The 10,013-nt window shown below is 46.1% G+C and overlaps 1 long non-coding RNA gene across 2 annotated transcripts in view; it reads left to right on the forward strand.

Moving 5' to 3' along the window:
- LOC122547906 overlaps positions 1 to 8,902 on the forward strand; it is an 18,449-nt gene extending 9,547 nt beyond the window's left edge. Inside the window, exon 4 of one of the 2 annotated variants that reach the window (XR_006311119.1) lies at positions 8,786 to 8,902. This is a non-coding gene — a long non-coding RNA (uncharacterized LOC122547906). Of the gene's footprint in view, positions 1 to 4,439; positions 4,494 to 8,785 lie in introns of those variants that run through there. The other variant, XR_006311120.1, reaches the window with a different exon arrangement.
- Positions 8,903 to 10,013: the final 1,111 nt, after the last annotated feature.

A 10,013-nucleotide genomic window follows, 5' to 3' on the forward strand; every position in this document is an offset into this window, starting at 1 on the left:
AGAGACCTTGGAGTGCAGGTTCATAGTTCCTTGAAAGTGAAATCATAGGCAGGGTAGTGAAGGTGGTGTTTGGTGTACTTGCCTTTACTGGTCAGTGCATTGAGTAGTGGAGTTGGGACGTCATTTTGTGGCTGCACAGCACATTGATTCAGCCACTTCTGGAATTCTGCTTTCAGTCCTGGTCTCCCCGCTATTGGAATGATATTGTGAAACTTGAAAGGGTTCGGAAAAGATCCGCAAAGATCCGCAAAGGGTTGAGAGTTTGAGCTATATAGGTAGATGCTGAATAGGCTGGGGCTGTTTTACCTGGAGCATCGTATACAATTGTGAGGGACATGGATAGGGTGAAATCCCAGAGTCTTATTCCCAGGATATGTGAGTCCAAAGTTTGGGGGCACAGGCTTCAGGTGTGAGGGAAAAGATTTAAAAGGAATGTAAGGAGCAATGTTTCCAGCTGAACATGTTACGTGTATGGAATGAGCTGCCAGAGGAAGTGTGGAGGCTGGTACCATTAGCCAATTATGCCTTTGAGATGTTGTATGTGAATACCAAAAGTTTAGAAGAATATAGGCCAAGAGATGGCATATGGGATGAGATTAATTTAGGATATCTGGTCAGCATGGACAAGTTGGATCGAAGGGTCTGTTTTTCTGCTGTACATCTTTATGGCACTAATAAAATTAAGATGGGTTTCTCTTTGATGGAGAGTTAGCAGAAGATCGGATAATTCTCCTTGGAGCTAAGAAGGTTAGGCAGTGATATCGACCAGGAGCAGATTTGTTTCCAGGATATTTAATTTACAGAGACAGAGGGAGAAATTATTAACGTCACAACTTTTAGTAACTACCTTCAAGGAACTGGCAAATAATGCAGGTTAAGAATGTGAAGATTATTTTGCTCACTAAGTTCTGAGCATCTGGAACAGTTTGACCGACAGCTGGATGCAGATTCAGTAGTTATTGTCAAAACAAATTTGGAATTTAACTTTTTTAAGGAAGGATTTGGAGGGCTACAGACAAATGGGAGGTGAGTTGGGATAGACTGGCACCATCTCCAGAGGGGGAGAGTACAGCCCCAATGGGCTGAACAGCCGCAAACCCCTGAGCTCAGTGTTACTGCCCCATGCACTGTGAATGATGAAGCTCATCCCAGGGCAGAGTCATTGAGACCTACAGCATGGAATTAGACCCTTTGGTCGAACTGGTCCATGCCGACCAGATATCCCAACCTAATCTAGTCCCATTTGCCAACACTTGGCACATATCCCTCGACACCCTTCCTATTCACATACCCATCCAGATGCCAAATGGTGTAATTGTACCAGCCTCCACCATTTCCCTGAACAGAAGATTCCATACTTGCACCAATCTCAGTGTGAAAAAAGTTGCCTCTAGGGTCCCTTTTAGTTTTTTCCCCTCTCACCTTAAACCTACACCCTCTCGTTCTAGACTCCCCCCACCCCAGGGGAAAAGACCCTGGATTTTATAAAGCTCTATGAGGTCACCCCTCAGCATCCGATGCTCTTGGGAGGAGCCCACTCATGTCACAATGGGGCCCGGGTGATTGACAGCAGCTTCAGACCAATAGGAGAATTGGCGTGATCCTCCAGCCAATGGGAGTGAATGTGGCCATGAGCTGTGCAGGCGCAGTGTCACGGTGAGAGGGGACCCAGTGAGTGTGAAGGGAGTGGGAGAGACTGCAAAGTCTGGGGAAGAAATGGAGCTATTGTGTATTGTTTATAAACACATGGTTTTAGGCTGCTAGACCTGAATTAGAAATTCCTTGTAAATTGGAACCAAAAGAACTGCAGATGCTGTAAATCTCTCACAATAACCAAAAGGTACTGGAAAAGCTCAGCAGGTCTGGCAGCATCTGTGAAGAGAAATCAGATTAACATTTTGGATCTGCTGACCCTTCCTCAGAACTGATGTTACTGAAAAGAAATGTCGGTTTATATGCAGAAGGTAGGCGTTAAGGAGTAAATGATCGGTGGTGATAGAGTCCAAAGAGATGGGAGCAGTTGGACAAAGGAGTGGATAATGATTTGGCTGGTGGAGGGTGAATAGCTGTTTATGGGGACTGTTAGTGGCTAACCATCGGTAATGCGTAATGGTAGGCTATGCGATAACAAGGCCTGGTATGTGGGTTAAAAGGCTAGGGCCCAAGGACATTGGAGAGTTCAGAACCTAAAATTATTGAATTTGATACTGGGGATAGAGGTGTGCAGGGTTAGGTGGAGGGTAATGGAGAGATGGTGGAGTGGATAATTTTAAAGGAAGATGGACAGGTGGGACAGCTCAAGAGGGTGGTGTCGAGTTGGAGGGTTGGATCTGGGATAAGGCAGGGGCGGGGAGGTGAGGAAAGCTTGATTCTTTGGTTAAAGGGTCCCAATGTGGAAAATGAGGTTTTCTTCCTCCAGGCGTCGGGTGGCTCGGATTTGGTGGTGGAGGTGGCCCAGAACTTGAATGTCCTTGGCGGAGTGGGTGTGGAAGTTGAAGTGGTCGGCCACAGGATGGTGGGGTTGGTTGGTGCATGTGTCCCAGAAATGTTCCCTGAAACATTCCACAAGTGTCCTGATTCCCTCGTGGAGAGGAGACCACATCGAAAGCAAAGGCCATAATAGGTGAGGTGGATGGATGTGCAGGAAAATCTGTTGCTGGATGTGGAAGGGTCCTTTGGAGGTGAGGGGGGAGGTGTGGGCACAGGTTTTACACCTCTTGCATTGACAAGTGAAGGTGCTGGGAGTGGAGGGTAGGTTAGTGGGGAGCATGGATCTGACTCGGAATTCACAGGGAATGGTCTCTGTGGAATGCTGAAAGGAATGGAGAGGGAAAATCATCTCTGGTGGGGTCTGATTGTAGGTGGTGGAAATGGCAGAGGATGGTGCGTTGTATCTGGGTGGAAGGTGAGGACTGGGGGATTCTATACTTGCTGCAGTTGGAGAAGTGTGGTTGAATGGCAGAGGTGTGGCAAGTGATGGGGATACACATGGGAGGGGAAATTGCAGTCCTTGAAATACGGGGCGTTTTGGTATGTTCTCGAGTGTTCGGCCAGCTTGCACCAAGCTTCACTGGAACACTGCAGTAAGCATGAGACAGAGTTGTTGGCCAGGGAACAGACTCGTGTGTTAAAGTGACAGGCAACTGGAAGCTCAGGGTCTGTTTTGCAGCAGAACGTAGATCATCAGCTGCCATTTCCAGCAACTCCACTGACATGCTGCCAGACTCAGGTTCCTGTCACCTCCAGTAACAGCTATGCACTCTCCCAGCCAGATTGATATCCACTCCTTTGTCTTTCCAAATGTTACTGTCTCTTTTGGGTTCAAGATCTGTTTTGCAGCAGAACGTAGATCATCAGCTGCCATTTCCAGCAACTCCACTGACATGCTGCCAGACTCAGGTTCCTGTCCCCTCCATTAACAGCTATGCACTCTCCCAGCCAGATTGTTATCCACTCCTTTGTCTTTCCAAATGTTACTGTCTCTTTTGGGCTCTGTCCACACCTATTATTTACTCTTTAACCCCTATCTCCTATAGTCCAAAGATATACAGGTTAGGTGAATTGGCCAAGCTAAATTTCCTGTAGTGCTCAGGGACTTATAGGTTAGGTGCATTAGTCAGGAGAAATGTAGAATAATAGGCGACATCATCAGTGCTTGGGAGCCTCCTGCGAAGCGCTTCTTTGATGTTTCCTCCGGTGTTTATAGTGGTCTGTCCCTGCCGCTTCCGGTTGACAACCGGAAGCGGCAGGGACAGACCACTATAAACACCGGAGGAAGCATCAAAGAAGCGCTTCGCAGGAGGCTCCCAAGCACTGATGATGTCGCCTAGCCAGGGGACGAAACATTTGAAACAAAAACTTCCAGCTCGGCGAACAGAACCACAACAACGAGAACCCGAGCTACAAATCTTCGCACAAACTTTGAATGTAGAATAATACGGTCGGGGAATGGGTTTGGTGGACAAACTCTTCAGAGGGTGTGTGTGGACTTGTTGGGCCGAATAGCCTGTTGCCACACTGTAGGGATTCTAATTTTCCCAACTGCCATTGGTTCTGAGGAAGAGTCACTTGACCTAGAATGAGCCTTAGTGTGTGCAGGAGGAGGAAACGGGAAAGGGGAGTTGGATCCAGTTTAGAGGGAGGGTTTAATTACACTCTGTACAGGTATTTAGGCCTGAATTAGAAACTCTTGGTCCCACGTTTATAGCAAATGGGAAAATGGCTGTGACCCTCAGGCAGTGATAGGTCCTGAGTTATGGCCACCATCTTTATTTGGGGGCAAGGTACAGCGAGGCGCATGGACATGTCGTCTTCCTGAGTGGGGGAGGGGTGATTTGAAGAGGAGCATTTACACATCAAACACATATCAAGAGAAATGCTTGCCTTCAACATTCATCCTGCACTGACTATGAGCTTTGTTTTGTGAATTCATTTTATAGGAGATTAATTGAGAATAATTGAGACAGGGATCTCAAAAGCAATTTTCTACCATCATCAGGTTCATTAGGATCTGAATACCATTGACATTTAACTGTGGAAAGGAGAAAGGTTTGTCTGTTCTGTCTGTGGGAATGTATCTTTTTTTTTCGAGCAAAAAGCAGAAAGATGTTCAAATTAGTGCTTGGATCACCCTTGGGGTTTGTGTTCTGTTCTGGGCCCTGCAGCTGTGGAAGGAGGTATTGCCCTGAGAGGGAGCACAGATGTATCCAAATTACACCTCGTCTCTTTGTAGGAAATGTCAGATTTTGTCCCAGTCACCCACTTCATGATGTTAACCTATAAACTCCTTATTTTCAATTCACTGCAAACTTCTCATTAAAATTCCTTGTGGAGTCAAATTCCAGCACCATTTCAGGTGGAATGTTCCAGATTCTGACAACTCTCTGTTCATCTAGAAACTGCTGAGGTCTATGTTGACTCTGGGGTTACAAAGGGCTGAATTGAAAGATGAGAAGCACTTCCTGAGCTCCCATTGAGATGCATTGGAACAGTACAGGAGGCTGAGGGCAATGTAGGTGTGAGAAGGCAATGAAAATGACATGGCTGCACTGCGAGTGCTGCTTGGCTCAATGTGTGTTTTGTAGTTGGGTGTAAACACAGCGTGGTGAGACAGGGAAAAGGTGAACCACAGCTTCAGTTTTAATTCAGGCCATTCAGAAATTCACATGGTTCCAATGGGAACAGCCAGTTTGTAAGTGAAACCTGCTGAGATATTTATAACAGTTTTTAAAAGTATAAAATGTCAGCTTAAGTAAATATTGGGGCTTTTGATTATAATGGAAATGTTTGAAGTGAAGGAAGGTTTCTCGCTCATTTAAATTCTCTTAATTGGATTAACTAGCTGAATCTAGAGACGCATTGTTACTGGAGCCCTCAGACCCGTGGTGTGTTCCTCTTGTACAATGTGGGGAATAAGGGCCGCTTCCAGTGTCCCTGACGGCTATGTGTGCAGAAAGTGTGTCCACTGCAGCTACTGGGAAACTGCTTTTCAGACCTGGAGCTGTGAGTGGACTTACTGTGGAGCATCTGCGATACTGAGAATGTTATGGACAGCACGTTTAGTGAGTTAGTCACACTGCAGGTGAGGGTTACACAGGCAGAAAGGGAATGGGTGACCATCAGATCAAGTAAAAGGATCAGGAAGGAAGTACAGGATTCCCCAGTGATCATTCCCCTTCTCAAACAGATATTGTGCACCACTTGGGATTCTATAAGGGGGGGGGGGAACAGGTGGGGTAGCCTCCCAGGGAAACTCAGCAACAGGCAGGTTCATGACACCACAGATAGCTCCGCTGCACAGAACGGGAGGAAGGAGAATGGCAGAGCTATAATGACAGGGGATCCAGTAGTCAGGGTCAGAAACAGGCGTGTCTGTGGCCACATATATGAATCCAGGACAGTGGAATTGAACCTAGGTCCATTTATTGATAGGTGTACAGACCAATAAAGGTCAGCGTCCCAAATGCAACCTTCAGCACTTGATCACTCTGAAGCTCTACTTTCCAGGGACTGTGCACTTGTTCAGAGAGATTGAAGGGGGTAGGGAGAAAACAGGAACAGGGTTGCGTTGTAATCTACAAAATAACGGTCACCCTCCGCTCTCGGTCTCTCCCCTCTGTCTCCCACCTCCCATCGTACCTCCTCCCCAACGCAGGGAAAAGACCTTGTGTATTTACCGTATCCATGCCCCTGCTGATTTTATAAACCTCTATAAGGTCACCCATCAGCCTCCGAACCTCCAGGGAAAACAGTGTATTCATCCGCTCCCTGTAGCTCAAATCCTCCAACCCTGACAACATGCTTGTAATTCTTTTCTGATCCTGTTCAAGTTTCACAATATTGTTTTGATAGGAAGGAGATCAGAATTGCATGCAATATTCCAAGCGTGACCTAAACAATGCTCTGTACAGCCGCAATATATCCTCCCAACTCCTATACTCGGTGCTCTGACCAATAAAGGATAGCATACTAAACACCACCTTCACTATCCTATCTACGTGCGATTCTGCTTTCAAGGAGCTATGAACCTGTTCTCCAAGGTCTCTTTGTTCAGCAGCACTCCCAAGGACCTTACCATTAAGTGTATACATCCTGCTAATATTTTGCTTTTCTAAAATGCAGCACCTCACATTTATCTAAATTAAACTTCATCTGCCAGTCCTCAGCACATTCAACCATCTGATCAAGATCCCGTTGTAATCTGGGGTAATCTTCTTCACTGTCCACTGCACCTCCACTTTTGGTGTCATCTTACTAACATTACTTCTTATATTCACATCCAAATCATTGATATAAATTATGTAAATTAGTGGATCCAGCACCGATCCTTTGTGACACCCCACTGGTCACAGGACTCCAAACTGAAAAGCAACCTTCCACCACCACACTCTGTATTCTACCTTTGAACAGGTTTTGTATCCAAATGGCTAGTAGTCCCCGTATTCCATGAGATCTAAACTTGCTAACCAGTCTCCCATGGGGAACCTTGTTGAACGTCTTACTGAAGTCCATGTAAATCATTTCCACCGCTTTGCCCTCATCAATCCTTTTTGTTGTTACTTCAAAAAAATTGACTCAAGTTCATGAGACGTGATTTCTCACACACAAAGCCGTTATAATATCCAGGACTTAACTCTGTACATTGGTGTCTGTGTCACCCAGTTATGGTTGTTAATATTCTGGATAAAGTTCACGTACGCCAGCTTTGTTAGTGACTGTGTATTGAGTCTTGTTGATATCACCAACACAGGGGAGTTCCATTTGAAAGGCAGTCCCTATATACCTAACCCCTCTCCCATCTGCTCTGTCTCCTCCATCCCCACCGTAGAAAGTAAGTGGGAGGAGTTCATGGAGTTTCCATGTGAGTGAGATTGAGAAAATCTTCCCTTCTTTCCACTAGCCCAATGCAGCACCTCACATTTATCTAAATTAAACTCCATCTGCCTCTTGGGTTCAGGGTTTGGTAACAGCGGCTTTGAAGAGGCTGATTGGAAAACGTGCCAAGCCTCCAGGCCATACTATCTCCGAGCTGTCCCTGCCTGAGCCTCTAAACAGAACCTTCCTGTAGTTTCTCTCCTGTCAGATTCTCCCATTGTTCAGATTGTCCAGGATCCCCTCCTGCTGCTGCACTGCTCCTGTCCTTCACTGACCTGTCCATCCCCTAGTGTCCTCCACATTCATTCGTTGGTTACAATCCCATTGCCCCAGTCCTCCAGCCCCGCCCCCTCCACCCTATTGAGCAGCAGCTGCTGTCAATCACCCAGGCTCCTGTGTGATCTGGTGCATGTGCTGTAGGAGGGTAGACCAGTGCACGGGCGCAGTGCTGGGCAATTGTTGGCGAATGTGCAGGGTGGGTCAGTGCCAGGGAGGCTGTGGGTGTGTGGGATTAATCTGTCATTGGCAGTTCCTCCCTATGAAAACAGGACCTAGCGGAATGGCCCCTCCCCTGGTATCCTGACAAGTGGTCAAAGTATCAATGGGGAAGCATTCTTGTGAAGATTCAGGAATGTTATGGAAAGGGACAGGGGTGGACCTGTAATTAGAGTTCTAATCTGTTTCATTTTAGTTCAACCAGATATGATTTGGCCAGTGTGTGCAGGATGGTTCTCATCAGAGGTCGGAGTGGGGGAAATGAGTAAGACGTTCCATATTGAGGGGAAAAAAATCAATGTGCGTCTGACCAGGAAGGACCCCTGGGAGGTGGGGGAAGTATTTATCAACACCCACGAGGCTCTGAGTCAGACTCATTGATTTGATTAGATTTTCTACAGTGTGGAAACAGGCCCTTTGGCCCAACCAGTCCACACGGACCCTCCAAAGAGCAACCCATCCAGACTAATTTCCCTCTGACTAAAGGACCTAACACTATGGGTAATTTATCATGGCCAATTCACTTGACCTGCACTATCAGTCTTTGGATTGTGGGAGGAAACTGGAGCACCCGGAGGAAACCCACGCAGACACGGAGAAAATGAGCCCGAGGCTGGAATCGAGTGCTGTGAGGCAGCAGTGCTAACTACTGTGCCATCGTGCTGCCCACTTTTTTGGTTCTTAGTCTGCAGGCAGGAGCGAGGAAACTGAATTAAAAGAGAGGAGAGAGTGTTAGAACTGGGTGTGGTGGGAAGGAGTGAGGAGATTGGTTTGGATTTCAGTTCACAGAAGAGAGCAATTGTGAGACTGAGATTTTAAGCTTTGGGGAAAACAAAGAAACTACAATGTAATACTATAATTGTCTTATGAATTTACATCCTGTGCTAACGGTGGTGACCTGTTTTCTCTATTGTAGGGTTCTGAAAGGGCGGATTTGTGGATGAGAAATTCAAATTGAACTTCCTGTTCCGTTTTGATGGTTACTTGATCCGTGCCGATCTGAATATCATTGGCCTTTTCATGTGGAAGGAAAGGTGTGTATTCTGTCCATGGGCGAATATTTCAAAAATGCCAGTGTGACTGGAAACATTACTGAGGCGCAGCCACGTCCGTGTTAGTGTGGTGACTGTGGAGAGAGAGTTCATTTGTTTCAAAAGTCTGAAAAAAACATGGCACATTTCCCAGGAACAATTAAGCTACAGAATTGTTTTGTATGAGGACAAGTTTTTAATTAATTATGCAACCAGAAAGACACCACGATACCTGTACCATGGAAAAAAAAAACTATGAAAGCGGGACTGTTGTAAAGGGCTTAATTATCGATCATGGCTTTTAATCCATTGGCGCCGTCACGTCGGCTCCAGTGCCTTTGGGAAACACTGGAAATCTGATGAATGTAATGTAGGTTTCAATTATTAAACTGTAAAAAGTGCAGAAGAAATTTACAGGGATTTTTGCCAGGGCTCAGGGGTCTGAGTTAGCGGGAGAGGTTGTGCAAGTGAGGATTTTTTTTTTGTTTAGAGCAGAGGAAACAGGGGGGATCTTTTCTGGAAGTGTATAAGAGGCTTGTATAAGGAGAATGCATTGTCTTTTTCCCAGGGAATCAAGGAGTGGAGGCATCAGTTTAAAGTTAGAGGAGAAATTATGAAAGGGAAGCTGAGGGGCACCTGTTTTACACAGAGGGTGGTATGTATACGGACTGAGCTGCCAGTGGAAGTGATTGAGGCGGGTCTGTTACCAACATGCAAAAGACATTTGGACAAATACATGAATAGGAAAGTTTCATAAGCAGATGAGCCAAGTGCATGGAAATGGGGTTAGCGTGGATGGACATTCTGATCGGCATGGGCCAGTTTGGACTAAAGGTCCTGTCTCTGCTGGAGGACTCTGACTCCAAGTATATTTACTATTTCTCCCGCTATCTCTGGTAGCACCCTGGGATGTATTCCATCAGGGCAAAGAGACTTGTCTACCTTTAGCTCCATTTGTTTGTCCAACTCTAACGCTTTCATGATAATGATTGTTTCTTGGTCCTCACCTTCCTCCGTATCCTTATCAATTACTGGCATTTTCTTCGTACCCTCCACTGTGAAGACTGACTGCTGTGTACCCATATTCCTGAACCCTGCTGGATAGCAATAACT

This window comes from Chiloscyllium plagiosum, unplaced genomic scaffold (genome assembly GCF_004010195.1).
Source record: "Chiloscyllium plagiosum isolate BGI_BamShark_2017 unplaced genomic scaffold, ASM401019v2 scaf_2509, whole genome shotgun sequence".
Classification (NCBI taxonomy): Eukaryota; Metazoa; Chordata; class Chondrichthyes; order Orectolobiformes; family Hemiscylliidae; genus Chiloscyllium; species Chiloscyllium plagiosum.